Source organism: Triturus cristatus, chromosome 5_1 (genome assembly GCF_964204655.1).
Source record: "Triturus cristatus chromosome 5_1, aTriCri1.1, whole genome shotgun sequence".
NCBI lineage: Eukaryota > Metazoa > Chordata > Amphibia > Caudata > Salamandridae > Triturus > Triturus cristatus.
In genome coordinates this window covers 363,160,279-363,187,079 of record NC_140587.1, presented here as the reverse complement: position 1 = coordinate 363,187,079, position 26,801 = coordinate 363,160,279, and the positions used below count along the sequence as shown (strand labels likewise).

Genomic DNA, 26,801 nt, shown 5'->3' with positions numbered 1-26,801 from the left:
AAAATAAGGACATATTTTCTGAGTTTTCAAATAGCGACAAAGCACTTTTAAATTATTTGTTATCTTTATGTTTTTTTATCCAGTTGACCACTTGATTAAATGTTGCACTTAGGGGAGAGGATGTGGTGTTACTTCCAGAACTGCAGACTTTGCAACTGGGGAACCAGGTTGGAGTTTCTGCTTCAGCTCGACATTCTGTGATTCTGGTCAAATCACTTAGTCTCCCCATGTCTACAACCAAAATGAATTTGTTCTTGTGTGATGTAACCAATGCTCATGTAAAGCACTCCAATACCTGACAAGTCTGCACTATATAACACTGCAAAAACACAAAATAATACGTGTTTTTCCCACTTCTGTCATTGGGCTATATTTGGGCTACATCTGGGTGATTTTGGGCTACATTTGGGCTCTTTTGTCTCAGGTGGCCATCTTGGGAGATTTATTTGTTATGAAGTTTCCTAATTTCCTCATGTACTGCAGTCTCCTCAGTAGGAAATGCTTTCAGTTTTTTACTTTGATTCCATCATTAAGGTATTCAGATATGTCACACATTTGCCATAAATTCTGAATGTTGGCACTCTAGTTGCTCATTACATCACTGTAGTAAAACTACTGTTCACCATGGAAGTCTGCTCCTGGTATTCAAAGTGCATGTTTCAGTCTGCATGTCAGAATTTTTTAATGAAATAGAAGAGGATTTGAGAAGTCACTCAAAATGTGCCCTCATTTTCTTTCTTCAGCATTAATCATAATTTCTATGGCAAAATGAACCCCCTCATTGTGTTCCTTTTTAAATTAAATGTTTTAAGTGTTACCAGTTTATTCCAATCAAGATGGCTTCAGGTGTGCCATACTTTTGTCATAATGAAGACAGTAAGAGCTCTAGTTGTTTTTAACAACACTCTGGGACATTCTGTCATTGGGCTATACTTGGGCTACATCTGGGTGATATTTGGGCTACATTTGGGCTCTTTTGTCTCTGGTGGCCATCTTGGGAGACTTATTTGTTATGAAGTTTCCTAATTTCCTCTGGGAAGCTGCAGTAGAACACAAAGGAATCAACTGACAGTCTCTGCCCTTGTTGGATGTACATGTTTTACTGAGAATGTCAGACTTCATTCTCACATGACTGAGAAAGATAATGTGAATTTACAGAAAATAAGCGCTCAGTTTAGCTTATAGATCACCTTCCAAACCTCTGTGGGAAAAGCATGAGAAAATATTTTTCTCTCAATCATGATATCCCAGCAGAAGGCTTTTTCACATGGTGAAATAACCTTAGAACATACCACAATTCCTAAAATGAGTATGGTACCATCAACAAATGATTTATAATGTAACTAAAGTCTTAAAACTTCTATTAACTGCAATGCTTTTTAATGAGGTGCTATCATGTATATTGGACCCAAGATGGCTGCCAACACTTCTTGGATGAAGTGCTGACAGCCAATCAGATCTCAGGATGAGATGTGTGGTTAGGCTCCGCCCACATATATATATGATTTTACTTTTGATTTTCTCAGGAACTACTGAACAGATTGACGCCAGACCTGCAAAAGGCACTTCCCTGAGTTGAGGACTACCTCTCTGCCAAATTTCAAGTAATTCTGTTCAGCCGTTCGGGCTGTACCTTGTACTAAAGGTCCCTATGGAAAATTGCATGGGGAAAACGCGTTTTGGGACCCCACTTTTTTCTCTGCCCCCGCTTGACGAATCCCCCCGAGACTTTCAGGGTAGGAGCGGAGCGCCCCACCTATTTTGGAAATTTCTCGAGGATTCGTCCACCGGCGCCAAAGTTATTCCAAATAGAATGTTGCGGATTTCCTATGGAAACACGGTCCTAACTATAACTATCTACTGGCGACCGCCAGTAGATAATATGCACATTTGTATAAAGTCACTTTTTAACATTTACACATCAACACTTAGGCTCACGTATTTCCTAAAACAGTTGCATACGTGCAGTGAAAGGTGGCAGGAGATAACAAGCAATTGCAATGCAATAGGTGTCCCATTTTAGAAACGTTAACCTATTGGTATGGCAAATGGCAATGCTTTTTATTACTGCAGGTTTTTAAACACATAAATAAAAGGCATTGTCATTTACAATGCCGATAGCTCAAAATCTCGCAATTTCGAGACCTCTGCATTGCAAATGCTTGTTTAGGAGCACCTGCCGCAATGTAAATCATAGACATTGCGACCGACACCATGGTGGCGGTCGCATTATAATGCATATTGTGGTACTGTGGGGTTATCCTCTATTGGGGCATAAATCGTGGCTATAGTGAACCTGGTATTGTTGATGGAAACATTCACTAATGCCCATCTGCCCTCTTTGTCTATCTGGGAATATATTATCTGAAAGGGGAAGAATTTGCTGATAAAAATCCCTCTTTGAGACATGCCTGCTGATGAAAGATGGCTACTACCTGCCCACTGCTGGAACATATTAAATTAGAGTTTCTTCTTGGCTACATAATGGGTCTCCTGAATCAAAATGATATCTGGGGAGTTGCCTTTTAACCATTCTTCCACAGCCCGCGCTTTAATCTTATTATTCAAACCATTAGCGGTGAAGGAGAGAATTCTAATGAAGTATCTAATTGGCTGCTGATTAATATTAATTATTAATAACAGAGATAATCAGCATATCTTTCATCTGCATGTTCGTAATTTTTTTTGACTAATTACACATGATACGGTAAGACTAAGCTTTATAGCATAATATAAACTATAGTCATCTGTAAGAGTGACAATATAGATAAAATGCATAGCTGGTTTAATCTCTAGTATGTTCTCTCTTACATGAACACCCAAAACTTGGCTCGTAACACGGTCTGTAAACAGTTGACAATTAAAGTGACAGTGCAAATAAATTGCATAGCTAAATTCAGCACTACTATGACAATGTAAATAAAGTGCATGGCTAAATTCAACTGTAGTATGACAGTGCAAATAAAGTGCATAGCTAAATTCAACAGTACTATGATTTCCTAAAAACATACTGATCGTCACCTTAAAAAAACGTTTTTCGGAATCTAAAATGATGTCCAAAAAGTGTCTGTAGCATTTGGAGTCAACTGAAAATGGCTAGGCTTTGAAGCATAATAAAAGCTATAAATATCTGGAAAAATGACAATGAAACTAACATGCAAATTGAACACTAATATGATTTCCTAAATTAATATACAAAACTAAGGTAATAGCATGATCTGTAAATGGTTGAAAAATAAGGTGACAGTGTGAATAAAGTGCTTGGCTATTTTCAGCTGTGCTATAGGTTCCTAAGGGCATACTGATCATCATCCTAGGAAGCACCCCCCTTTATTATTTGTGATCCTAAGAGCCATTCGGGAGGGGTCTTAATATGTAGAGGCTGCTGGAAATGACTAATATCCATTGCTGTACTAAGAGTTTTAGCTAGTTTATCTGAAATAAAGTGTCTGTGCAGCGAATTCCAAGTAAATTGACCATGCAGTGGTAATAGCGTCTAAAGTGCACAAAGAGATTCCAGTACTACCTGAGGTTTCTCGATTATTTGTTGTAAAATTCTTGCCCTGCTTTCATGTGGATGCCCAAAGATTTAACAGAACTGTCTCCTTTTTTTCCCCATATGCTCCCCTCTCTCACCCTGTGAACCCTCCACGTCCTTGAAGGACCCCCCCTCGTGTGTATGGAAGAGTCACCCACATCTCCTCCCAACCCCCTTTAAGAGCAGTAAGTGCCATGTGACTGTACCCCGCCCCTTGTGCGTTTCTACAACTGGAAACTGAGCCCTCCTCCGGGTCCTCGAGGCCTGCCACCTGGCTTATTAAATGATCGTCAATATCAAAAGGACTTAGTGATTCCTTATGCCACCAACCTGTCATTAAATAATAACAACAAGTTACTTTCTAATAATCCTAGCCTGGATTGGAGACCTGCTGCAATAACTCTTGTGCTTTAGCCACATTGTTCACTACATAGAATGTTCCCTTTGCCAAAACTTTCAGTTTGGATAGTTGAACAATTGTGGCCTGTGCCTGCTTCGCTATTAATGAATCGATCATCCTTAAGAATTCTCGTTGTCTCTTCGCTGCCACAGCTGACATGTCTGAGAAAATTCTAAAATTTGGCACTTCTTGCGTTGATAATGTTCTTTTCTCAATGGCCTTGGAGAGAATGTTCTCCTTTACTCGAAAATCAGCAAAGTTTAACAAGATGGTGCTGGGAAATTTTGCATATGGTGAGCGCTGAAAAGGGACTCTATGGGATCTAGTGATGGTTAGATTGCCTTCAAGTTCGGGAATTACTTTCTTCAATAAGGACTCAGGCCACTCTTGCACCTGGGGCCCTTCCATTGCCTCCAGAATGCCTACCATCCGTAGATTAGACCTTCAATTGAAATTTTCCATATCCTGCAGTTTGGATACCAGAGCCTCTGTATTTTATTTAATTTGGGAAAGTTCATGATCATAAGACGTTGCTCAATCTTCGAAGATTGGATACATGTTCCTCCACTTTATTCAGCTGTTCTGGGATTTTTCCCATAGAGTTTTTTATTTGGGAAAGCCTAGCATGCAATGAGGCAATTTCCAACACTTGTGAAGCCCTAAGCTCTGTTTCCAGAAACACCCAGGCTAAGGTGCCCTAATCCCTCCTTTCCAATTTGGGTTCCCAAAGTGGAAAGGAGGGTTTAGGGCACCTTAGCCGGGGTGTTTCTGGAGGAGGTCAGAGGGCCTCTACTCTTGGGGTCTGTGGCCCCAGACATGAACGTTGAGCCTATTATGTTGGAGAAGTGGAATGGTGGGCTCAAGGTCCTGGGCACCATCAAAGCTGTATTTCCATTAGGACCAACATTGCTTGTAGGATGCTTGGTGAAGCATACGTGACTTAATTCAATACCAAACCCATTTGGGATTCTAACATCCTTGCAAAAGCTCCTTCCATCTACTTGCATGGTCCTGAGACCCAAAGGACAGTACAGAATGCACCCCTTACCTCTTAGGGATACCATTGCTCTTTGGTCCTAATCAGAAACTGGAATCTGTCACTGTGGTACCTTGAAACTTTGCAAGCCACTGAAATCCATGCTTAAAATCAGCACAGTGCTCTCAATCTCTGCCTTTGCTGCATCTGCTACATCAAAACCCACACTGGCCTGAATCCAAGGCAATCTGACAGAGCTGTCCTGCATCAAATTGGAGAATTGTTTACTATTGGCAGGGACAAGTGCAGATCCCCTCTGAAAGGGGACAATATTGTATGCTTTCCAGATGTATACTTTCCTTTGGGCTGGTTCCCCATAATCTAGACCTTTGCTGTGGGCACCTAAAACCCTTGGGGACTCTGTTTACCCCACAGTGAGTCTTATTGTCAGCCGTATAATTTATCACAAATGTATAATTTCTTACTGCAGCAAGGCAAGTTAACAACATTGCTGATTATAGACCGTGTCCTGCACTGATGCCCATTGAGAATGCTTCTGGTATATGTACAACAGACAGTCCAACCATCCTTGGAAAACTTGATTAATGCAAATATGTTTCTTGACTAAAAGACAGGACACAAGCGATTCAGGGTAGATCTGTTCTTATATAAACTGCTCACTGTGTGGCAAAATGTCGATTTTCTGGAAAGAACAGAAAAAAAACAAGTTGCATCCCTAGGTAATTTATTCCAAGATGACTCACCCAATTCTTTGAATCTCTAAAGGCGCACTAAGGTCTAGTTGTTTCAAATAGCTGAAAACAGCCAGTTTACAAATTGCTATGTCAGTCAACTAAGCCTGATGCTGACTGCGTGAGGCACTACAAGTCCCATAAGCCCATCCAGGGCGTGCATCTATGCAATTAAGGGGGTGGTGCCCTAAGCGCTTTTTCCAAACTGCCAAAGCCTCTGAAGAGAAGTGGGGACACTTCAAAACGCGTCAGGCATCCAGGGCAGTTTGAACAGTGAAAGGAATTGTTGTGTTGGAGGCGTGCTTACCTAACAAGGCTCCTTGTGTGCAGCTGAGGCCCGAGTGCTCCTTGTGCGTTTGGGTACTTGGTAGCTTTGATATTTACGCGGTGACCCTGCCGCGGGAGGAGCACCACCCTGAGAAAACCGGGGGCCATGCGGTCTTGAATAATGGGCCGATATCGTGGGGCAGCAGCGTATGGATTTTGCACGAATCACGCACAGCGAGGCCCATCTGTGGGCTTGAAAGGTTGCCAGCTAAACATTTGCGCAACGTGAGGCACTACAAGTCCCATAAGTCCATCCAGGGCGTGCATCTATGCAATTAAGGGGGTGGTGCCCTAAGCGCTTTTTCCAAACTGCCAAAGCCTCTGAAGAGAAGTGGGGACACTTCGAAACGCGTCAGGCATCCAGGGCAGTTTGAATAGTGAAAGGAATTGTTGTGTTGGAGGCGTGCTTACCTATCAAGGCTCCTTGTGTGCAGCTGAGGCCCGAATGCTCCTTGTACGTTTGGGTACTTGGTAGCTTTGATATATATATATATATATATATATATATATATTCTCTGAAAAAAACATACCTTTGAGGGGCGTTATAGTTAGTTGGACATTTCACTCGTACAAAACCATAGAAATTCCCCAGTTATAGTTAGTTCAGCTAACTATAACTCGCGCGCCCGCAATGCACTGCTGATGACGTCACATATTACATCACTCATGACATGGTCAGTGACATCGCGCATTTACCAAATAACCTGTTGGCCGTGTAACGTGGTATCGGATATTCTTTGGCACATCAGCCATTTACACATTTCTTTTTCCGAGTCGGATTGGGGCCGGACTTAGCTTTTTCAATAGGCATAATTGGACTTATTTAGTCTCTGCCTGCTGTTATTTTTGATGAAAAGTAGCAGACCATGGTGACTGACCAGTGGAGCAGACTAGATGTACATAAGTGTTCTTTTTGGGTCAAAAATTTAAAATATCAAATAGACTTACCCTGATGAAGTTCTTGGTATAGAATGAAACGTGTTGGCTGTTTGGCTGTTTGCATTATATTTATCATCATTATTAAGAAGAATAAAGAACTTTTGTTCTTTCTCAACACTGGACGGACATTCGTATATTTACTTCTCTTTGGACTCTTTTGTAAGGTGGTGCAACCTACAGTTGATAAAACTTAAAATGCTCTAGTACCGAAATGTAGAATTAGTGCTACAACGGTCATCAAGAGGGCCTGCGATGCCGCTTCTCCCTCCTGTACCCTGGAGGCGGCACATGGGTCACGCTGTACGGTCATGCTGCCGTGGGACGCACACTCGTTGACCTCTCATGGCACTGCTCCACACTTCAGGGAGGACGCTTTCCATTAGCTATGTTTTCTGATGACGTGTCGCGCCGGCCCCGTCCAACAACAGAACTCCTTTAGATCCAAACAGACTTCCACTTTCTCACCGGAAGTGAAACCAGGCCACGCGGACACTTTCACAATACAACAGGTGGGAATGTACTTTTTGGTAAAAAAAACACATTCCTTCCTCCTAAATAATCAAATAAATGTCTCACTGAAGAACAAGGGCCAGCTTTGATCGGTAAACAGCCGTTACAATGACTTTTTTACTTCGCAATAACATTACAACGCATGCATTAGCACGCATTCGCTGTACATCGCGAAGTCATTGCTACACATTTTTTTAGAGCACATGGTCATTTACCACGCATGCCTTTACAACAAATTTTGTTGTAAAGGCATGTATGGTAAATGACCATGCGTTCTAAAAAACATGTAGACGATCCACGTTGTTGTAAGGAAACAGAGGCTGTTCCGTTTCCTCACAAAGATGTGCACCGCCCCTCAGAAACGACGTGAATCAGGAACTACGAGAAGAGAGGAACCACAAGAAGTGAGAGGTAAGGGGAATTGGGCATGGGGTGTTTTTTTTCTAGGGTTTAGGATAGTGCAGTGGTGTTTGGGTAGTGTAGGGGGTCGTGCTGGTGGTAGTGTTTTAGGGTTTAGGGTAGTGCAGTGGTGTTTGGGTATTGTAGGGGGTCGTGCTGGGATAGTGATTTAGGGTTTAGGGTAGTGTAGTGATGTATTGGTAGTGTAGGGGGTCGTGCTGGGGTAGTGTTTTAGTGTTTAGGGTAGTGCAGTGGTGTTTGAGTAGTGTAGGGGGTCATGCTGGTGGTAGTGTTTTAGGGTTTAGGGTAGTGCAGTGGTGTTTGTGTAGTAAAGGGGGTCATGCTTGGGGTTGTGTTTTATGGTTTACAGTAGTGCAGTGGTGTTTGGGTAGTGTATGGGGTCGTGCTTGGGGTAGATTTAGGGTTTAGGGTAGTGCAGTGGTGTTTGGGTAGTGTAGGGAGTCGTGCTAGGGGTAGTGTTTTAGGGTTTAGTGTAGTGCAGTGGTGATTGTGTAGTGTAGGGGGTTGTGCTGGGGGTTGTGTTAGGGTTTATGGTAGTGCAGTGGTGTTTGGGTAGTGTAGGGGGTAGTGCTGGGGTAGTGTTTTAGGGTTTAGGGTAGTGCAGTGGTGTTTGTGTAGTGTAGATAGCAGAGGGTGTGAGCACAGAACCCATCGCCCTTAAAATCCTTAAGGCAGCCCCCTCGTTGGTGCTCCAACGGCTGGGCTTTCCCCTAAGCTGCTATAAGAATAGACTGAGGCGCAATACCAATTACCACCACCAGGTGGCACTGGTCACTAACGTGGCCATGTGGAGAAATCACTGCGTAGCGGTGTCAAAATTAGGCGAGGGTTGGTCGGGAGTCAAGCGGACACTAAAGGAGTGACCGGATTCCAAAACACGCGTAAAGACCAGCGGGAGCTCTCGACGGAGCTACCTCGCTCGGACCAGACGCGCATGACAGGGTCTCGCTGCGCGCAGAACGCACATCGGGAGAAACTGCAAGGGGGAGAACGCTCTCGGGCAAGAGCCTGCTGCGCAGGGAATATGATACAATACCAAGGCAATAATGCTAATAACGTGCACAAGAAACCGCTATACAAACAGCAACAACATCAGATTAAGCCAAGAATGTAAGGAACGTACTTAACTGATGAGCAGTGAAGAAAGAGGAAGCGGAAGGGACGTCACAATATTACATACGATGGACTGTGATATGATTGGACTATAGTTGCCTTGGAGACTACCCTCCTAATGGTTCATGGTTTGTGTAGTCTTTTGTTTAATGATTGTTGTGTTACGTTTTCTTTGAACTGTTATGCAAATAAAGTGAGGAAAGATATGCATAATCCTCCCCTCTATCCTGCCATAGAATTCATTAAACTTTATTCAATATGATTTAGAAACATAGATCATAAAAGTGTACACAAAAACAGTAAATCGTCTTTCCTAATACAATACAGTGAGAATTAATTAAAACCAGTAGGTAAAAATGGGCATTACAAAGCCCGGTTCAGAGCAACTTCAGGCTAGCAGAATCATAAAGTTCAAGTTGTTCATTAGATCAATGTAGTAAAGATACTGCTCACCAGGGAGTTAACTGGAAGTCTACTGCTGGTATTGAAAGTGATTGTTTCAGTCTGTATGTCAGAATTTTCCAATGAAATAGAAGAGGATTTGAGATCTCACTTAAAACATGCCCTACATTTTCTTTCTGCAGCACTAACCAGGTGTGCCATACTTTTGTCATAAGTAAGGCTGTTAGCGCTCTAGTTGTTCTTTAGAACACTCTGGGAAGCTGCAGTAGAACACAAAGGCATCAACTGACAGTCTGCTCCTGTTAAAATATAACAGGAAGATATTTGAGATCACACTTGAAACATGTCCTAATTTTTCTTTCTATATCACTAACGATAATTGCTATAACAACATGAACCCCATCATTTTGTTCCTTTTTAAATTAAATGTTTTAAGTGTTACCAGTTTATTCCAATCAAGATGGCTTCAGGTGTGCCATACTTTTCTCATAAGTAAGGCTGTTAGAGCTCTAGTTGTTCTTTAGGGCACTCTGGGAAGCTGCAATAGAACACAAAGGCATCAACTGACATGCTGCCCTGTTGAAATATAACTGGAAGATATTTGAGATCTCACTTAAAACATGTCCTAATTTTTCTTTCTACAGAACTTAACCGTAATTTCTATGACAAAATGAACCCCATCATTTTGCTCCTTTTTAAATTAAATGTTTTAAGTGTTACCAGATTATTCCAATCAAGATGGCTTCAGGTGTGCCATAATTTTGTCATAAGTAAGGCTGTTAACGCTCTAGTTGTTCTTTAGAACACTCTGGGAAGCTGCATTAGAACACAAAAGAATCAACTGACAGTCTCTGCCCTTTTTGGAGGTACATGATTTACTGGGAATGACAGACTTCATTCTCACATGAGTGAGAAAGATAATGTGAATTTACAGAAAATATGCTCTCATTTTAGTTTTAGTTTTCTCTCAAGCATGATTCATGATATCCCAGCAGAAGGTTTTTCACAGGGTAAAATCACCTTACAACACACCACAATTCCTGAAATTAGTATGGTACCATCAACAAATGAATTCTAATGTAACAAAATTCTGTTCTCACCCTTTATAGTTCTCCTTTTGGTAACCCTCAAAATCTTCGATTCACTACACTACATTTCAATGGGGTAATATCATGTATATTGGTCCCAAGATGGCTGCCAGCAATTCCAGGATGAAGTGCTGACAGCCAATCAAATCTCACGATGAGATGTGTCGTTAGGCTCCGCCCAGATATTGAAACTTTTTCTTTTTCTAATTTCTCATGAACTACTGAACAGATTTACACCATTTAACAAAAAGGGATCTTTCTGAACCAAGGGCTACCTTTTCGCCACATTTGGTATAATTCCGTTCAGCAGTTCGGGCTGTAGCTTTGTATTAAGTTTCCTATGGGAATTAACATGGAGAAAACACGTTTTGGTACCCCCCTTTTTTCTCGGCCCCTCCCCGGGGGCAGGGTAGAAACACCCTGACCCCCTAGGCCTGCTCAGGGGATCCCACAAGGACCCCCAGGCGCAATTCTTTTTTTTTTTAAATGTCTGAATGCGCGCTGGGTGCATGAATCCAGATAAAAAAAATGTTTTAAATGAAGCGGGGCTCCCCCACTACATTAAAATGAGCCCTTGCGCGTGCCTGGCCCGGGGGCAATCCTATAACTATATTGCGGGGGTCTGTGGGGCCTCTACAGCCCCGGGGACAGCCACCTCCCAGGACTATGTAAATTAGGTGCGGGAGGGCACATGGCCCTCCCACAGCCCCTGGGACCGCCAACTCCCCAGGGTTTTATATTATTGGGGACCTCCGAGCCCCCCAAGCCCCAGGGCTTTAATTCAATATGCAGGGGGGGGCTTCACGGGCGAGAGGCACGTGTCGGTCAAAGTGCCTCGGCTGCCACCAACATATTAAGCACATGGATACACCCAGTTAGAGAGTGGAAATGGCATCAAGCACGTTTTTAATGGCAGGGTCACATGTCCTGTGACGCCTGTGCTGCTTGGGTGTGTTATGGGTGTAAAGCAGCCATGAGGGAGTGGCTGTGGCAAGCTGACAACTAGACCTGTGATGAGCAGATCACTACAGGGAAGACCAGGGACATTTAGCTTTGTAGTTCCCTTCCTGTAAGTGTAAGTGGAGTGGTCTGGCTGAAACGCGCATCCTTCACGACTTTACCAATATGGTGGTTTGAATCCGCACACCCACCAAGATAGGTACATGATGGGTGCACGACTCCACTTTTTTCTCAAGGAGATATATATTTATATATATATATATTAATATTTAAGCAAACCGAAGACATTATATTTTTTTAATAACAAACAAAAAAAGTACAAAATCTATTTTTGGGATATTAAAGTTACAAAATATCACCCCAAAAAAATTCTAAATTACTGAAAAAACCATAGCTTTAATGAACATTATAATTCGAAATTAGCAATTTAAAAAACCTTTGAAATTCACTGAAAAACCATAGGTTTCAGGGACGTAATAGTTTGAAATTAGCATTTAAAAAACCTTTGAAATCCATTGAAAAAAAAAATAGGTTTCAGGGAAATTATAGTTAGTTGGAGATTTCACTCATACAAAACCAGAGAAATTTGGCCGTTATAGTTAGTTCAGCTAACTATAACGCACGCCCCGCAATGCACTGCTGATGACGTCACATATTGCATCATTCATGACACGGTCAGTGACATCATCCAGTGACTGTGAGTTTCTGTAAAGTTTGAATATGTTTTACAGATATATATGCCAAGGTGTATTGAAGTATGAGAGGGTGTATGAGTGTCTGAATGGATGATTTAGTAGGTGCGTGACTGACTGTATAAGTGAGTGATTAATTGAGGACATCACTCATAGCTTCTCAAAACTGTGTATGCTCAAATTAATCATTGGGGAATATATATATATATATATATTTTATTTATTTCACAGTGATTAATTTGAGCAGGTGATTTCTAGTGCTTAACACCGGCACTTAATTATCAGCATCGGTGCCTATGACATTCTGCCACATGGTGGTGCTGTTTGTTTAACTTAGAGACGAGCACAACAACTGTTGGTTATTAATTCAATATACATTAAATGAATAATACCTGCTGCAAAAGCCTTTCTTTTAACTTTGGGGTCATGGAATTGTCTGAATTGTCACACTTCTAGGAGTGTGACAGTTATTAGTTATGCTGTTGCTGTGATTGACAGCAGCATTGGACGGTGCTAGCGGAAGTGGCCTGCTGACTAGGGCCCTGTAACTTATTATTTTACAAATTAAGCACTTAATTATTAACTGAAAAAACAAAGGCTAAAGTAATATGAAACTTAGGCGCGACTTTCAGTGAGAATAAAATGTTTTAAACTAAGAAAAAACACTGACATTTATCAGTTATAGTTATCTCAAGTAACTATATCTTGTGTCCCATGGTTGTGCAGCTGCCATGCACAGTCTCCTCATCATAGATGTTATTTAAAATGTTGTAGTGATATTATCAATGATGTCTTAGAAGATGTCATGCGTGATGTAATATGTGGGGTAATTAGCAATGCATGGCGAGAGCACAAACTATTGTTACTTTTTGGGCATGAGTTATAGTTACTTGAAATAAGCATGATTGGTTAATTTCAGTGTTTTTTTTGTTTAAAATGTTACGTTGTGACTGAATTCTCACCACCTATAAAGTTACTTTAACCTTTATTTTTTTCATTTAATTTCTCAGGGTTTTTTACCATAGTGCTTTATTACCATACATAATGATAACCCCCGCCATGGACGACTTTGGGTGTGCACGGCAGTGGTGTTGGCAGGGAGTCAACCATTCATTACGCATGGCCTTCAGCTGTGAGCAGCAAGGGGTTGGCTGCAGGGCCCGGCTTGCGGCCACATCCTTCATCTTACCCCTCACAACAGTCAACCACAACCAGCGACCAGGCCCGGCATCTGACCCATTAGCGAAGCCCCCATACACAAACCACTTTGTGCCCAAGAGACCCAATCCCTTAGGCTTAATTTTAAAGGGGAAAGGGGCACACAGCTACCCTCTGTAAGCCACTTCAGGCCCTCAGGATGCCATCCCCAGGGTTTATTTTTTAATTAAGATGAGGGGGCACGCAGCCCACTCCCTGAGCCAATGGTGACCCCATCCCCAGCGGCCAAAAGATATTTGTCGCGGAGAGGGGGGCACAAGTCCCACTTCCCTAGCCACAAGGTGACCCCATCCCCTGTGGTCTTTAAGGGTAGGGGAGCATGGCCCCCTTCTCAAGCCAATATTGACTCTGGGGTCCCCATCCCCAAAGCCAAAATATATGTTAGAGGGGGTGCATTGGGGCCCCCTCCCTGAGCCTCAGTAGGTCCCAGGGACCCCATCCCCTTGGTATTTCAACCACAATAATTCACCATTGGGTAGTTATACCTAGGTCCGCGCTTTCATTGGAAATGCCTTTTTTGGTTTGCTGATAAATTTGGCACAGTTTGACGAATCACCATGAAACTTTTCACAAAATGTTTTGTTTCCGACAAGTTTCTCCAAACAAAATTCTGGTGTGATCCGCCTAGCAGGGGCAGAGATAAAAATGCTAAATCGCCTTGTGTTTCCATAGACTTTTTTAGGTAGTGCTACCGCAAAAACTGCTGGACAGAATTACACCAAATATGAAAGGAAGCTAGATCTTGGTCTAGAAAGAGTGCTTTTTGTAATTGGTGTAAATATGTTCACTAGTTTTTGAAAAACTAAGGATCAAAAATATTTGTATATTTGAATGGTTGTGTTCAAGGGACTCTCACGAGAGCCCCTCAAAACCAGTTAAAAAAATAGAGGGGGATATTCTCAAGAACGTGTGACAACTACCGCAAATTCAGCTTAACGCAACTCTTCACATCGCAGTCTATCGCGGGAAAATAATCCCAGGTCAACGCTTCAAATGAATGTGTTAAAATCAACGCGACGCCGCAAAAATGCAAAACACCAACGCGAAAAAAGCAGCGATGATGCCAATCAGCGAAAACCAGCCACAGGCCTGCAATCCCCATGTGACATGCAGGAAAATGCACTACAAAAGTTGAAAAAAACCACATACAAAAGCCAAACAACAGCAAAGTACAATGGAGTCAGCCTGGGACATCAGGGTCAGGGAAGGGCAAGGACAAGAAGAGTAGGAAGAAGCGCTTCAGTCCACAGGAAAACAGGATCCTGATAACGGAGGTTATAGAACACCATCAACTACTGTTTGTCACCTCCACGGAGTCGGAGTGCTGAAGAGGACAATGGAAGAGGTCAAGAGGCGCTGGAATGATGTCAAGTGCAAAACCAAGCAGAAACTCGAAAACAACCGGAAGGCAGCAATGCAGACTGGAGGTGGCAGTCCAGCGCCACAGGAGGAGCTGGACAAAATGGAGGAAATTATATCAACAGTCATCATTGGGGAAATGGTGGCAGGAGTTGGGGGACCGGACACTGCTCAACAGGACCAGACACAATGGCAACAGGGTACATAACGACCAGGGACTGGGGGAACGGGGGGAGAATGGCACAATGGCACACATGCACAAGTAAGCATAGCACATCTGCAGACAAACCATGCCCCAGACCCCCAACTCCCACCAAGATACCAATGCACCCAAGAATGCAACATCCCAGCACTGAATAAGCACAGACGTCAGAGGCACATCGCATGTAAGGGATCAGGGGCAGCCAAATCAGAGCTGCAGGGGTGACTCCCCCAAAATGTGTCACATACATCACATGCAGAGCACATCAACATTGACAACGATGTGGCACAATCTCCAACATGTCCACAACAGAACAGGGGACACAACTGGTGCTGCCTTTGTGCAGAAACTGGCCAATCACATATGGCATCGCAGGGAAATGTGCGTTGACAATGTATAAGTACAAACACACATCCATGATGTTGTCGCAATGTCCACTGTCCCGCATCACATAGGCAGCTCCCCACAAACAGTCACAATGTACACTGTCATCCAGTCTGCATGTAAACATGTACAATGGGTCAACATAAATGTCAACACAATGTTAAACTGCATCTCCACATTGCAGAGGGAAATTCAACACCTTCTGCAGAGCAGTCCCAACCTCTCTTCTCTGATGACGAAGAGGACCACCACACCTACGACACCGATGCCCTCCAACAGCTCATGGAGTGTCTCCGCAGCCCACTTCCAGAAGCAAGGCAGCCCAGCTGCTACAAGGAGAACCCACCCCCTGCACAGTACACACAGCAGGCAGCACCCGCCACCACGTCTGCCTCCCAGGACCCCAACGACGAACACATGGCCTTCCAACTCTGTGTGTTAGGATTCCAGGAGAAGCTGGATGAACGGGTGCAGGTGGGGTTAGACCGCATGGCAGACAAACTAGACGCCATACGTGGGTGTCTAAGTCCCATCAGGGACCCCGAATAGTCCCTAACGGACATGTACAGTCCGCTCCATGCCCTCCAACGAACCATTATAGAAAATGGGGTAACCCAGTTAAGTGTCAAAGGACACCTGGGTGTCGATCAGTAAGGAAAACAATTGGTCCCTGACACTCCTGAATACACTCTAATTAATAAGTGTAGCCTGAAATTAATCAATCTAACAGAAGTGTCCCATTACTTTAAGGGTACCGGCTCTATCAGAAATATTTTGTCGGATCCCTTCTCTTTTTAGTATTTTGACTTGTTCTCCGTAAATATCCTTTGATGTTTTTTCATCTTCCTTTTCTATTCTACACATGAGCACTTATTTTCACTTCTTTCTCCCACCTTGGAAATACCCTGGCCCTCTTCTAGTGTCCCAGGGAGCCCACCCCAGGACACAATAGTTTCCCTGGCAATGTTTTTAAGGGCAGGGAAACTCAGATTGCTGCTGCCCAGCAGAAGCAATGAAACATACCTGCTCCCACCAGGAGGGAGCAATACCTGCTCCTGATGCATCCAAGATGGGTGCATGCGGGGAGCCAGCAGGGTCACAAGGCCCTGGGGTTGACCCTGCAGCCTCCAAAGGTGTGTGCTGTGCATATCCTGGGTGGGAACTGGAACATCCACATAAGGCCCCAGGGGATGGGATCCCAGGGTCCTCTATTGGACTGGGGAAGGTGACTGTGCACCCCCTCCTCTTCAAAAAAGAAATGCTCTAGAGGATGGGGCTCAGGGGCCTCAAGTGGATCAAGGAGTGGGGCAGTGCATCCCCTCACCTTACTAGAAGAGGAAGGCTCCAGGGATGGGGTCCACGGGGCCGTAGTGGCTGAGGGCCAAGTGCGCTTGTTTCCCCCTTAATTAAAAGAAATTCTATGGGGACGGGACCCCCGGTGCCTGGAGTTGTTCAGGGAGGTGGACCCCACGCCCCCCACTTAAAAAAAACTGAGACTCTGGGGGAAGTGGCTCAGGTAGGGAAGGTCCGAAGCCCTGCTCCCTTAAATAAACAGTCAGGTCGGAAGAGATGGGGTCCTTGGGGCCGTATAAGCTCGGGAGGGTTGTGTCACCCCATTTCCCCATTAGTTTAAATAAAAGGGTATCCTGGGTGGGAATCAGTATACCAATAAATGAGAGGCAGGAGCTTCTAATTTATTATCCACTGCTCTTTCTAGGACGACCTCATAATTGCCCAGCAATGGCTTTTTTGTTTTCTAAGCTTGGTGGTGCCCCTAGAATAGGGAGGGGCACCAACAAGATTGTTTCTATTGTTGTGGGTATGCTACAGCCCCCCCCAGCAACCTTTAAAAAACAATAGTTAGCCTCCTGGTCTATTAAAGCTTTGACCCCAGGGGAGCCTACCATATTTCTTTAAAGCACTCCTAGCTGGAGTGCAAGTACATCTTGTGGTTGTTTTTATGATTGCATTTTGTGAGGTGAAAAATATTAAAAGAATGACTCATAAACATGTTGGTTTTATTTAAAAAAAAAATATGGCTCTGAGTCTTTCTTTTAACATTTTTCAGACCACAAAATTCAATAATAAAAGAAAGATTCACAGACTTTATTGAACATTTTTATTATAATCAGTGTTATTATTAATTGCATTGTGTGAATTACTGAAATCAATCAATCAATCAAAGACATTTATAGAGCGCACTACCTACCCGTAGGGTCTCAAGGCGCTTGGGGGGGGGGGGTGCCGCTACTGCTCGAACAGCCAGGTCTTGAAACATACACTAGATTAAAGATATTGGTGATTTTGGGAGAAAAATGAGAATATGCTCACATTTTTATGTTTTGGTGTTGTGACTTTTTGGCAAAGTCAGTAAGTCTACCTGAGTGCAAGACCAACTGCATGGTGCACTTGCTAGAAGGCCGTGTGTGGAATGGGGCTGATTGCTTGCTAGAACTTAGATGTTGCCAGTCACATGCCACGAATAGCCGAAGGTCATGCGTGGTGGGGGTTGGCTGCCCACTGGGTGTTGGATTGCCGGCCTGGAGGCAGGGAGTCCTTTTGAAGCAGGTTTCATCCACAGGGCTGTGCTCCCAGATTGTGCAGCAGGTGCAGTCAGTCAGAGTGCAGGGCCTGGTTGGTGCAAATCAAACTCCCAGCATGGGCCCTTCTTCTGCCTTAAGTTTCAAGAAGCAGAAGATCTCAGAGGCTCTGTCATTCTCATATACTTATTCCAAGTTCTCTGGTTCAAGCAGTAGGGCACTTCTATCCAATGAGGTGCAGGGAAACACCCAGAATATGACAATATCCTCCAAAGTGTGGCAGTATAGTCTCCCAGAGAGCACCATTTCTCCAAAATTCAACATGCCTGATTTTTCAGCAAAGACAAGAGCTCGCTAAGCCAACCTTCATCTTCATATTGTCCCTCCCTCTTGCATCTGCTCATTCCTTCCTTAATTCTGCCATTTGAATGGGTACAGACTGGCTTCTCCTGTCTATCTTCTCCTTCTATTGAAGATTATTGTTTATGACCCCTCACCCTGATCTAGCATTGTTATGTAGCAGAACCCTGCCTTCCAAGAATGTCTCTCCAACCCCAGTGGCTACTTATCACCTCATCAAAGCAGCCTGGCTGATCCACTTAACTCTGACCAATCAGGATAGACCACTGGAAGGCTGTATTTTGGCTTACAGTCAAGAAAGTCTTAACTTCATTTCTGTACATTTTAGGATAAATTCAACAATAGCATATTGTTGGATTTCTCAAGACCATTCTAGGAAGTCTGTGAATTATATTTTCATGACATCCTTGATGTTAGTTATTATTTAATAACTTCTTGCCATGTTCACCTATGTGGCTTGCGGTCTGCAATGGGTAAAATGAACTGGGCAATTTCTCTAATACCAGGGCCTATAAAACATCTTTTATAAGGGCCCTGCCTATATCTACAGGAGCACCCACCCCTGGAACACATATTGGAGACTTATTGCACATCCTCACTCCACAGTGCTCCTAGCACAAAACTCAATTTTGGGAAGCATTTTACTGCAATGTGGGGAGTGAAATGTGCAATTTCACTAACCCGCGGCATATAAAAACTATTTTATAAGGATCCTCCTTATAAATATCTCACCCCCACCTGGAACACCTAAGTGAGTAAAAAGTATTTGTTACATACGGTCTCCTGGTTCAAATAATAGTTTTCCTTTAGTTAGTTATTCTTCAGTTTTTGGTTGCCTGTGGGTATCACCTCCTGATTCCGAGGTGTGTATATATGAAATAAATATGAGGCGTTCTCCATCCTGAAAAAACGAACCCAGTTGGCACTCCTTCGATATATTTTCATTACAGTGAAAAAAGTACATCCCAATGTGAATACATTTTACTTTTATTCTTCTTATTCTTTCTTAGTTTATGCCATAATGGTAATGCTTTTCTCACATTACAATACAAAGTCTGTTATGACATCTTCACATATGTAAAGAATCCCAAATGCATTTCGGGCGGGGCAGCAAGTATACAGATCGCCATTTGCAACCCTTTGTTCGAGGGATGTCTACGTACATAAAGGTTACCACTGATTTTTTGATTATACTAAGCAACATCGTGATAGAGGAATATATTCAACCTATGTTGTGTATAATTGATGTAAAATCCCTTTATACTTCCATTCCACATGATTTGGGGTTACAGGCCACTGAATCTTTTCTAATCCATGCAGAAAAAGATGACTGTTTGAAAAAATGTCCACTGGAGCTTCTACATTTTTCACTTTATCATAGTTATTTTAAATGGAAGGAGGAATATTACATTCAACTATCTGGGACTTCGATGGGAAATTGTGCCGCACCAACATATATATTCCTTGCAAGATTTCTGAAATGTGATCATCAACAAAACGTGAAATCGCTTTAGGTAGCAGTGTTGAACAATCTATGCATCATAGACGTATATCTGCACTCATACGTAATTCTATCCTATATATTCTATTTTCCATACGTATATCCTACCTTTTGATGGATTCACATGAATACTCTCGTTTCTCCTGGTATTCTATGCCGGATTCACCATCACTGCGTCAGCAATTTGCATGTGTGCGTTTATTTTTTTCCCTCCGCAGTGAGGATATATCCCCCTCTGTAAATATTTGTGTTTTCCTGCTAATACCGCAAACACCTGTTGCCAAACAATTATAGTATCCATTCTATGGTTGGAAGGATCGTGTGGCATGTTTAGGAATACCTACAAAGTAATGAGATTTTTGCAGTTAGGTGTGTTTCAAGCTTTTCTCATTTAATTCCATTTTTCTGTCCTTAAGCTTACCTTAGTAGAGTCAGAAAATGTGCCATGACACTGGTATTCCTGCAGTTTTAAGGTTCATATGTAGGCGAAAATGTCAGATGGCATTTGTTCTGTGAATCAAGATTTTGGAATCTATGTTTACATATTACAATTTTTGGTGCATGTTCACCATGGGTGCTCAAAAGGTTTATGCTACGGACCCCTTGTCAAAGCCTGGATGGTTGATATGTGTTAATATATTGAGAAATTACATGATCTTTCTTTTTTTTTCTTTTTAGGTTACACATCCAAAAGGCAATCTGAAAAAAATTACTTTTCTAAAGGAAATGAAAGGATTGGATTTTAGTTAAAATATGATGAACGTTTGAAGAGCAACCTGTTTGTATCAATTATATGAAAACTCATTTTATTTGGAGTTTCTTGTGCTATTGCTGGGTGTAGGGATAGTCCTCATTTTTTGGACAAAATGTGGTTCTTTTCCAAGTGAGGTGGTAGATGCAAAGGAAGATCGGTTTTGGTGTAACTGTGTATTCTTAATTTTTTATAGTTAATATTCATGCATAAATTATCAGTTGATCAGCGCGAACATTTCAGAAAATAGTAGTTGCTTTGCTTCCTACATCTGTCTCTCTAGGAATCTCCTCAGTGCCCTTCCAGCTGCAGTGAATGTTGTATAATGCTGATGGAGCAATAAGTGGCAACAAAAAGTTGCACTTTCCTGCCACACTAGTTCTCTCCCAAGTTTTCTTGAGGTTTCTTTCCCCAGTGTGAGTCCATTAAGGCACCTAAAGCCAGTTAGTGATTCAGTGCAGAACTGGGAAATCTAGTTCACCCCGGATGTGCCTTTAACACCACCTGGTGCATGCTGGGTGGCTTATTGAGAGTTGAATGAAGAACTTGTAGTGCTTCATTTAAGACCTGAACACTACTTCAGTTTGTCCCGTTTTAGCCTCACCTTTTACCACTAACAGAGGATCCTCTAATTGAGGTCTTACCATTTCTTCCACACTTTTGAGGATTTTGTATTAACGCCGAACTCTAATTTAGTCCCAAAGTATTGTCAGCCACTATGGATGACACCAGATAAGTTACTGAGTCAAGTCTGCTGAAAACATCAACCAAACGTACATCTGTGGTATATACTGTTGTTTTATTACTTTAACGTTAATGAGCTGTCTGTAATCAACGTAAAAGAAACATTCTACGCAACATATACTACTTTTAACTGATGCAAATGTTTTTGATCACTGTTTTAGATTTGCAAGTTTCTTTTACATCTTTATGTAATATTTGTTTACCGTCCTTGATTAAATCTACCTAAGTAATACAATACTATTCATAGTAACGTAATAAACGAAAAAGCGTTGAGATGAACCAATAAACCAATGATTCCTATGATCAATCGTGTCCTGTGATATTCTATTAAACAATTGCCCAAATAGGTGTGGAAGTGAGCATCTTCTGAGACCTCTCTCCTAATTACAGGACAACGTGGGCTTGATCAATACGTCAGGCAGCTCTGATGTTCTTTTACACCGCAATGTGCTGGGATTTCTCGTTCAACTATTTCACAGAATATGTTTAAGAAAACAAAATGGCAGTGATGACCATGATGCAAATCTAGTAATCATGAGTTAGTATTCTCCATGAATACTGAGGCAGGGTTAGCCTTGTAGATGCTTCCAAAGCTACAGTGGTGTCTTATTCTAAGCTCAGAGAGTGTCTAAAGAAGGGGCCTGTTTCAGATACTTTCAGAGGATGCATTTATCTACCCGTGAGGAGTGAGGTTGGGTGAGCTGGTGCTAATGGCCTTATCAATCACAGGCTGTCCAGTGTCAGGAGCTGTTATCTGTCCTCTTGCTCACTTTTCCTCTCTCACATTCAGCTCATCCCAATAATTGAGACAATTAACAGAGATGACTGCCACCTAAGGAAGGTGTTAACTTGTAGCGGGCTACACCAGCCATTAAAGGTGCTCTAGTGGTTTAACAAGGGCGAGGGATAGTTTCATGGCTGGTATAGTTATAGAGGCATGGAAAGTACAGCCCACTGCATCAGTCTGTACCAGCAAGGCTATTAGTACATCCCGCCCACGAGAATCTTAATGGGAGTGAAAGGGAGCTTATAACCCTTTGCTGCTCTTTATGCGTTTGTGCTTTTGTTTCACATTTAACAATACTTGCTGTGTGCAGGGCTACAGCAGTACCTGACGCATAGACAGCAGAAGCTATGAAAGGAGGCTGAATTCAACCCCTGATTCTTCCTCACCAATGCCAAACCGTTGTTCCTAATTTAGCAGAGCCAAAGGAGACCCAGGAGGTGAGGAGGAATCGTCTCTCCCTCCTGCCACGGCTCAAGTGACGCTGCTAACTGCAGGAGAAGGGCAGTGGGGAATCTTTCTGTCTTCAGTCCTCCAAAGCTTCTGTGTCTCTCGTATTCTCCGCACAATCCACTTCGTGGAGAAACAGGTAGGAGGGAGAAACAGAGGTTGTACATTTGGACATTGAAATGTTGTCAGCAGAGGGCCCACACCATTGTTTATAGCCCACCGTTGCACTGTCTTCATCTGCACAGTCAACATTCCAAAGTTCTATTAATGCTGAATTATCATTTATTAGTCATGTCACTTTCTTACGCATTCTAGTTTTGTACAATATCATTAAATGAAAATTTGAATAATCACACTTTATGTATGTTTTCGATTGATTAAGAAAGCTTTATTTCGATCTCTGCGATCATAAAAGCAACATACAATTTACAAAGACAAACATAAATACATTCACTTGTATATAAATAAATAAACTCCCCAGGAAACATTTCGATGTATCTTTTCAGCTACATTCTAGTTTTCTCTTTCATATTGTGTTTGCCTTTAATTCCTAGACAAAGCAGCAAGTTGTTTACATGAAAATATTGGGGTGTATGCTAAATCTTCTAATCCATTCACAACAGGCTCATTACTAGCCCCTGAAACAGAAAGGTTAAGAAATGAATCCCAAATTATATTTACTTTCATATATGGCTTGCATTCCATGTATGCATCTCTCTCTCTCTCCGTTTTACATTCTAATGTATTTTAACAGACATAGGGCACTGATGTTTTAGGAATTGTACTTACTTGTATCTGGACCATTTGGCTTTCTGGTCCACTGCGGGCTCTCCCGTTTAAGCAGAGAAAGCCAATTGCTGATGCTCAAAACTTCCGCTTACTTCACTCGCCGCCATTAGGGAGGTTAGTGGTCTAGTGCACCACACCTCCAGAAGTAAAAACCCGATGAGAGGCCGGGTGCGGAGTGGGCGCGCTAAAGGCAAGCCAGTCTGCACCCGTCCATGCCCAAACGTTGCCAGGAGCTAGGACCCCTGCCCCTCTCCTGTTTAAGGTTAGCCCACTAACTATTATGTATTCCTCTATCACACTTGTTAAAAAAGGTCACAATTGGAGACTCAGCACTATGAATTAAAGACTGTTTAAATGTTTCCCACTAACATTAACATTAGAAGGATCCATGATTTGTCCCAAATATAAATTTAATTGCAAACCTAATGCTCTTAGCGACTTAAGTTCAGAAACTGTTACCACACGAGAAACAGGCTTCTTACTTCAGCCCCAGTTCTCGCACTCCCCACCTTCTACACCTGGGATTAACACAGTGGCGGCTCGCAGAGGGAGTGCTGTGGGGCGGTGGGCGGGGACGGGGCGGGGCAGGTTGGGGGGTAGTGGAGTCAGACAAACGACGGCAATGGGGAACATAAATTAGTAAATAAATACCTGCAGCCGTAAGTCTGGCTCCACTACCCCCACCCTACCCCTCCCCTGCCCCGCCTCACTGCCCTGAAGCACTCCCTCTGCGAGTCGCCGCTAGATTAAGAGCTTCTTTTTAGAGAATCTCTCAGAGTAACACTGATTGCCACACTAAACACTGATTGGGTGGAAAGGTTTTAAACTAGAACTTTCCCCAAAAAGTTACTGGAAAGGTGCCTTAGTGTACCACCCCCCCAGGGCCAAAAAAGATTTCAGCCTTCATCTTACTGAAATTCTTGCACCACGTGTGCCATCAGTTCAAAACTTCTTACTATTAGGAGATTGTATTACCACAAGGATGATCCCTCGGATACTGATATGTCCCAGATTGCAGCCCACCTTGGCGCATTAGGCCTCCATCAGAAAGTTACTGGCCCCACATATTCAGCTGGCCACACTTTAGATATTATATTTTCTAACATCAGCACACTACATTGTGAGAAAACCCTCCCCCCGACGTGGACTGACCATGCTCTGATTTGTTTCAAAATTTTCCATCAGGCAAAATGTGTTCCCAATCAACCCAGTAATAAGAGAGCTATGAGGCAATGGCATTGTGTCTCGCCAAACACATTCTCTGAGGTTTTTGACTTTCCTCAGCCCAAACAGGACCTAAAAGTCACTCAAATGTTTACAGCGTTTCAATCTGCTCTAAATTCCGCCTGCTCCTCTAAGGAACCCGGCTCAATACTTTGCATAGTCCGCTTGTTCCTTGGTACACCTCAGAGGTTAAAGCTGGAAAAGCCGCTTGCATGATGTTAGAGAGATGCTGGGCCCAGAGCCAAGGCTCAGTTGACAAAGATGCTTTTTAGGTGGTTCTCGCAACTTATCATCAAAATATCAAAAAGGCAAGGAAACGGTACATCAGTGAGCAAATTGAGCTAGAGGGCAATTCCCCAAAAGTATTGTTTAAAACTCTTAAGGAATTCATCTATCCTCCGGCCTGTGCACTGCCACCTTTAGCATCACAGGAACTATGTGACTTGTTTGCAGATTATTTGAAGGAGAAGATAAACCTAATCTATCAAGCATTTCCTACTACTTCACCCCAGTTCAGTGAGGAGCTTAATGACCGCCTTTTACTCTAGTCGAGAGACTATAGGCTGGACAGTTTCCAACCCTTTACATTGGAGCAAATTCAGCAAGTGCTTGTAGGAGCCAAATATGGATCTCCAACTGACCTGTGTCCACCCGGGATCATAGCTTTATTAGCCAGTCAGCTCGCCCCTTCTGTAAGCCTGCTATTTAATGCTTCTATAGAATCGGGTACTATTCCTCCAGCATGGAAATCAGCACAGATTATCCTTATTACTTATTAAAAAAAGAGCAACATGGACCAATTATCCATTTCAAATTACAGACCAATTTCCATACTCCCTCCCTTAGGTAAGCTACTCGAAGGTTTAGTCATCAAAACTGCTGAATAAGTAGCTTGAAGCTAATCAGATCTTGGTCCCCTCACAATAAGGTTTCAGAGCCAAGCATAGCACTGAATCGGCCTTGGTTGCCGTAACTTATATCATCAGGTGTTCACTGGATTCAGACATTCCAGCAATGCTCGTGCTCTTAGACCTATCTGCTGCATTTGACACAGTGTCCCATGCCAAGTTACTCCTACGACTACAAGAGATTGGAATTACGGGATTGGCCCTAGCTCGGCTCCAGGACTATTTGAAAGACAGATGGTAATGTATCTCGCGGAGAACATTTAAATCCAAACCCAGGCTAGTTGATAAATGGGTACTGCAGGGGTCCTGCTTGAGTCCCACATTTATGGCACCCCTAGCCAAAGTTATTAGAGCTTACAGGTTTGAAACCTTGTCTTAAGCGATGACATTCAGCTGGTCATTTTTCTCGAGGGAGACATTAAAAAAGCTAAGACGTGTTTCATGGCTGGTATGGAGGCGGTTACTGGCTGGAAGCAATATAACTTCTCCCTGCTGAACACAGGTAAAACTGAAATCATTCGGTTTGGGAAAGACCAAAACCTATGATCTTCAGACTGGTGGCCTCCAGAGTTAGAATTGTTCTTACAGAGTGCCTAGGCAACTACTTGGTCATAAACATAGCAGACCATCAACCTACATTGATAGCACTGGACTCAATGTACCACTGTAAATGTATGAAATGTCAATTTTGTTTAATACAGAATTGTGGTTAAAAATAAAATAGCTATGAAACTCATGCTTTCATGAAGTTCAATTTCAATCAACACTAAACATAGATAAAGTGACAGAACAATGAAACACAATATCTGAAAAAAATATAAAGGGACAATGTCACAATAAACATGATGAAACTATAAGTGTCTTAATGGAAAAAAATGCAACATCACATTATGTACAGACATTTTACAAAAGACATAAAAGCAATACAATAAGTGGAATGGAGGAACACAATGCTGGCCAATAAAAACAATGCAATGTAGGTTCTTTAATGTAGCGATGCACTTTTCTAGGATCTTTTCGCCTTCATCAGGAAAACCACATTGAAAGTTAAGTGCCTTAAAGTTCAGAGTAGATATACTTCAAGGCAAATTGCTTGAGTTTATCCAACAGTGCCAGGAAAGCGAATATCTTATTAGAGATGAATGACCCAACAGAATAGATTTTTATGGATGTCTGGACCAATAGGATAACAGCAAACACTGCGACATGATCAACAGACTTTAAAATGTATCTTTATGTGGCGTCGTAGTTGGAACACCATAAGGAACAATCTCATTCGATTTATATTCAGTAAAATCTGTTTTATATAAGAGATGAGACAGGAGAGTCTTCAAATTAGCATCCACGCATTGGAATGCACGTGGGCTGAGTGCCACAATGAATGTATGAATCCGTGAACAATATTTCCGGAAGGCCTCCAGAGTTACGCAAGGCCCCCTCTCCCAGTAAGGTAGCAAAAAAACTCAGAGT

General features: G+C 42.6%; 1 protein-coding gene across 2 annotated transcripts in view; it reads left to right on the top strand.

The window, feature by feature from the left end:
* The window catches only part of LOC146830894 (fibrocystin-L-like), a 1,907,335-nt gene extending 1,885,873 nt beyond the window's left edge, over positions 1–21,462 (top strand). For both annotated transcript variants that reach the window (XM_085605084.1, XM_085605082.1), the window contains exon 80: positions 20,360–21,462. The gene's annotated coding sequence lies outside the window, so the exon portion shown is untranslated. The remainder of the gene's footprint in view (positions 1–20,359) is intronic.
* The last annotated feature ends 5,339 nt before the right edge of the window (positions 21,463–26,801 follow it).